The 6,000-nt window shown below is 34.2% G+C and overlaps 1 protein-coding gene across 3 annotated transcripts in view; it reads left to right on the top strand.

Moving 5' to 3' along the window:
• The window catches only part of LOC108317622 (sodium channel protein type 2 subunit alpha), a 153,098-nt gene that overhangs the window by 85,586 nt on the left and 61,512 nt on the right, over positions 1–6,000 (top strand). The gene's annotated exons all lie outside the window — the stretch shown is intronic.

Below are 6,000 nucleotides of genomic sequence, written 5' to 3' on the forward strand. Positions count from 1 at the left end.
TATCTCTTTACAAAACCTTCTTCCTTGCACCCCTCCCCAGGTATGTGTGTGAGTGTGTGTGTGTGAGTGTGTGTGTGTGTGTGTGTGTTGAAGTGTGAGAGAAGAAGAGAAAAGGAGAAGAGAAAAGGAGAATGAAAGCGAAAGAAAGCAAGCATACACATGCTTTTCTTGTTGCTAGAGTTTCTCTTGAGATTGGATAGATTCCCAGAATAATTCTTTTCCAGTCTTTATGCAAAGATCTCATAATACTATTAATACTAATACCAAAAGCCTGAAAGTCACAGCCAAAAATAAACTCACAGTGTAGATGACCGTGTATATCACAGACAAGTCAGTATTACAAGACCCAATTTTCATAATGTCCTAATGCAGTATCAGAAACCTTTTCACTGATTTCAATGGAATATTAAACTCTAGTACGTTCTTCCCCAACCTCGCCTGCGTTAGCTTGCACTCCCTCTTCCCCCCAGCTGCCAGTAGCTTGCTCCTCCCTGTCCCTCCAGGTAAATCTTTTGAAGATTGTCTGGCCTTCTGCTCCTTGCCATAGCAAAACCACTGAGAGGAAGCTGCCAGTGGTTCTGCTACCGATGTCAGCAGCATGTCTGCTCCCTAAAGCAGGAAGTAGAGAAGGAGACAGGGTAAGTCTAAATCAACAGTCATGCTTTGCACTTCTGATAGCATTAAGTTTGAGCTAAATAAGACATTACTTACAAAACATCAAATATCCACAAGATTGGACTTGACCATTAATTAAGATTTGGAGTTCAAAATAAACGCACCCACACCTCTCTCCATGGAACTACATGACACAGAGTTGCTTAGGATGGAAAGGATGTCCTAGAAATAAGCGCAACCTAGGAAGCTGAAGACTGAGAGTGTTTTCATTTTATTATCTGCAGAGCTTTTGACTTTGTATACTTGTGAGGAATGATGGCCAAGTTTGTACTCTGTTTTTATGAATTATCTAGAATGAAAACTGACTTTTCTTTATTCAATTGTATGTAGACACGTTGAGTGTGACGTTGGTAAAGGCTGATTGTTAGCAATATCACATACATGCATACTCAAGCTGACTTAAGCTAGTCTTCCCAACCCCCTTTTTTTTTTGGTCTCTGAGAATGGGGCAAAGTTTTCTTGGTTGACATAATCTCTTTATTTGGAGAACCCTTCTTCTAAGTCTGATCATTGTTTAGTTCACCTTCCCTTCTATGAACCAGGCTTGTTGATCCGGTTGGCAATTTTTGTTTTCCTTCTTTTTAACTACAGCCAAGTCTCCATTGTTCCGGGTTATGGATGGCCTCATGCTTCACGAAGCTGTAGTGGATTAGCAAAAATGAATCATTTGCTTTTCAAATTTTTAAAAATGCAAAACCACATAGAAATGTTTTCTGGTCACACCTTTGTGAAGGATGGTGGGAGGGTGAGTTAGAAGCACCTAAAGAATCAAGGTGAGCCAGCAGAAGACACAGACTTATTATAAGTGATTCTCAGTGTGGATGACCCACACAGGAATAATGGAGATGTGGCTGCAGTTCTCTCGTGAATGCTTCACTTTTTTTTAAAGTGTGAGATTCCCTTTCTTTTTTTTTGGAATGAATAATTGAATTATTTTATTTTAGAACGTAGACAACTTCGTTCCGGTTATTCCTACTGTCAAGATGAGCCACACTTGCTGGATTTCATTTTTTGAACTTTTCTCCAGTTTATTTTTTTTCTATGCAATTCCTGTTTGCTTCTCTTTGTTTGCTAAATGACAGCTGGCATGGAAAGAAAAAGTCTTATTATGACAGTGTGCAGACAAAATTAAATTTTGTAGTTTCTCTTTTGTTATTTACTGTAAATAATAATATCTTCTTTTTACCTTTAATGTAAATATAAGGTTATTTGGGAGTTGAGAAGTATTTACAAAATAGCTAGTGCCTATTAACTATACTTTTTTTCTGAATTATAAATCAAGTATTATTTATTGTTTACAACATTACATATTAAGAGAAATGAAAACAAATTTTGCACTAGAAGAATTTCAATATCCAAAGACACAATTAAAAAGTCTATCTTTAAGGGAAATATTAAAAACAATAAGCAATAAATTAATTTACTTAGGAAAATAGTATTACAGAATTAATTCATGGCAAATGTAGAAGAAAAATTATTGTCTGTGGTTGTGACTGTCCTTTCATGTGCTGGTTCCACGCTTACAAGGTTTAGTACATAGTAAACTGTGCCAGATGTGGACAGGTGTTCCAGTTGCCACGGTAATATTAAAGTGACTGAGTAGAGTCAACTATGCCATGGATTTAATAAGAAGAAACCTTGCCTCTATTTCACTGTTAAGAGGTGATGGCCACATTTTTGGCAGAACAGGTAACAGGATGTACAGCAATGATATTGACAGAAGACAACAAATGCCACATATTTTTCTTGCTCATAAGTTGACGAAGAGATTATCTTGACAAAGGAAGATGGCAGACAATTTTTTGCTTCCTAATTCTCCAAATTTCTTTGCTGATATTTACCAAATTTCAGTATTTTGAGTATCACCTTAAAGATCTGTGCATTTAAATGCTTTTACAAAACTGTGTTTTGAATGATGTCACATCATAGGACCTGATAAGAAATGCTTTACATAGGTCCTTATTGTATTTACTCTAAGATACTACTAAAGCTGTCATTTAATGTGAAGTTATACTCTTTGTCCCATAGGAAGAACTGTATTTTCCTTTTTAATACATTGTGCTGCTCTTGAATAACTGGCTTATTTATGTCAAAGTCATTGTGCATTATGGGATTTTTGTCTTTTCTTCTGCTTTATGGGTGTTAGAAAACTGAGAATCTAATGTGTGCCCCAAATCAAGAAGAGCTTGACATTTCCAGGATCTTGTTCTATGCCTTTCAGTATTCTCAGTATGCAAGTGGTCTCAACCACAAGAAAGGAACACCTGTGACATCCACAAATTCATTTAGTACTTTATGTGCTACAGAAAGAAGCAGGGAACGATTTAATTATTCTCTCTTGCACAATGCTTGCTTTCTCTCAACAAAGTGTTTAGGAGAAATGAAGAACCCCAATACAGTGCTCCCTTCTTGGTGATTATTTTTCTTCCTTGGAGATTCTTTCATACTTACTCAAATTGGCCTAATGAATTGACTGGTATACACTATTTAATAAATGGAAGTAAGGTGTATGAAGCAGTAAAGACGGATATTTGGGTGTCTATTTCCTGGTAATTGTGTCTATATCAACAGTTAACTTTTATCACTAAGAAACATCAGTATGAGAGATTTTGAGACACTATTTGAGTTGGTAAAATTTCTAAAAATTAAAACTGAAGTTTCTTATTTGATAGTGGGATTATTTCATGAAAAGTTTAATCCCTTATTTTGCTTACAAACCACTTGTTTTGGAGTGGTCTTTGAATTGTTCAAGATCAAAAATTATCAAGGCTTAAAACAAATGAATTTTGTTGGTTAAGTATAAGAGAGAATAAAAGACATTATAGATTTCTCTTTGGAAAGGCAATGAAACACGTGTTTTACTTACAGTAGCTAAACACATTACACAAGAGTAACTGTATTTAACAAAAGTGAATATAGTAATGAGAATGAATTAATGAATAAAACTCCACACACTGACTCAAATATACTCATATACTTAAATGCCACTGAATGACCACAACATAAAGAGACAATAATTATAAATGTACCTAGATCTTTGTACCCAGAGTTTTGAACTTCATCCCTGCTTGTCCTTCAGCATCTTTGATGTTTGGGCTGTTATGGTCTGTAACAACGTGTGGACTCCAGGTGTGTAAAGACCAGGTTGTGGTCTGTTTCCTATACTAGAATTTCTATACATTCATGAGACAAATCTTATTCCACATTTTACCCCATCCCCCCATCAGCCTCTATCACAGTGGCTGGCACACAGAAGGCATTCAAAAAATATATATTCATTGCATTAACAAAATGATAAATTTTCTTTTTCCTGAGGTTTTCTTCTCTTGTCAGAAGGAAGAAACTATTAGATTTTGCTATTTGTTAACCTTTGCCTGTCCCCCTTCCCCAAAGTTTCAAGGCTTTGTGGAACTAAATCTCCCCTCTTCACAAAACTGTTGGAAATGCCCTGGTCTTTACTTCACTCTTTAATTTAAAAAGATTAAAAATTAAATTTCATCTAGAGTGATTGCAAGTTCACGAAATGAGAAATACATTAAAACTAAACTGCTGTTTTGAAATTGGTTTAAATTACAAAACAGCCACATTCTGCATAAGCTATGCTGGTAAAACAAAAGCTCCTTGTTCATTTCTGTGACACTAGTGACTCCTGCATTATTTAGTGAAAAAGAATCTGCTCACCAACTTGAGCAAAGTAACTTGCACACATTCAGCAAAACCAGAAAAGCCAGGGAATGTATTTCATCCATAATTTCAACATACATTATAGTAAAAAAAAAAAAGACCTGCACCATCTGATCATATAACAGAAGACCAAAGACCTGTTCAGAGTATTGCAAGCGTCTACATGTTTAATTATGAGAATCCAAGTAAGTTCATATCTTGGTGCTTTTTAAAAATATGGAATGTAATCTCCCTTCTTGACTCTGATGGTGTTGAGATTATAAATAAAATAATAGACTGGAAGTACTTTTAAAATTGTATGACAATTCTAAGGAGTTATAAAGTGATTCAAACACATTTAAATGTATATACTCAAAAAATATATCATTTAAATTAGGAGGCTCATTTTACATTCAGTGCATGCAAGCAAATTTTTCTGAAATTGTTCTGTTTTCTGTTTGTTCTTAAAAACAAAACACCAAGCAAAACAAAATGAAATTTAAGAAATAACCATCTTGAAAAAATGCAGATATTCCTTAGGTTAATATTTATGCCACTTAAGCACAATATTTCAAATAGTAAGCCATGAGGCTCATGCAAATATAAAGTGTGCATATGACAAAGATTTTATTTAATTTATTAATTAGTATGGAAATCAGTCAGATGTTGGAATGGGTTTAAAGGTAATTGGAATAATAGACCATATAGGTATACAGGCAATTAGAAATGCTGATAATACATTTTACATAAATGTAAAAGAGTTTAATATCTTGTAGAGTAATGCGAAGCTTGGATTATTTTTTCTACAGAGTATAAATAATCCTAAACAAGAATAATTTGCATTACTCTCAGCTTCCTACAACTTAACATTTTACTCCTATAGAGCTATAAACCACTCAAGGCAATAGAAAGACAGAGGTACATACCCCTATATAATCAGATAATTTCCACAAATGTCCACTAGATAATGTCCTACAGAGCATGGAAAGGACCTAGAAATCTCTTTTGCCCATTTCCACATTTGACAAAATTTCTTTGACATTATCTGTAGAATGAAAGATAGAAAAATTTTGCTAGTAGATATCCTCCCTTCTGTAACACATTTTTAGTTTTAGATACTCATAAGCTTAAATCTAAATGTTCAACAAGTTAAGAATCTTCAGTTGTTTCAAAATAGACCCCAAATTTCTAAAATTAGAAAATTATTTAGGAAGTAATTATTGTAAAAGTCCCTGCAATGACCATATTTAAGATAACTATAACTGAGCCTTTCAAAGAAATAGCTTACAAAATAAATTCCAACACAGGACATCATCCAAAATAAAGGTTTTACTGCTGCTGTTGTTTATTTCTTTTACTTTATATTCTATATTTGTTCTGTGTCATAACATAATTTAGGTTTGGTTTTAAATCTGTTTTCTCATATCTCCCCTCTCATGTAATATTTGATATACAAGATCAATAATTTCAATTTCTTTTGTGTTTCCAGTTTTCTCAAGCAGCACAATTAATTAGTTTGGCTTTCTATCCTGCTGCAAAGTAAGTGCCATGTAGGAAGTGTTTTATCTTGTTCAATGCTATCCCCCAGTGTGCCTGCTGAGGATGAAGGGCTCAATCAACATCTAGTAAATGAATGAATATTCTAGCTGAACTGCAATCTGA

Source organism: Cebus imitator, unplaced genomic scaffold, assembly GCF_001604975.1.
Source record: "Cebus imitator isolate Cc_AM_T3 unplaced genomic scaffold, Cebus_imitator-1.0 Scaffold10, whole genome shotgun sequence".
Lineage (NCBI taxonomy): Eukaryota > Metazoa > Chordata > Mammalia > Primates > Cebidae > Cebus > Cebus imitator.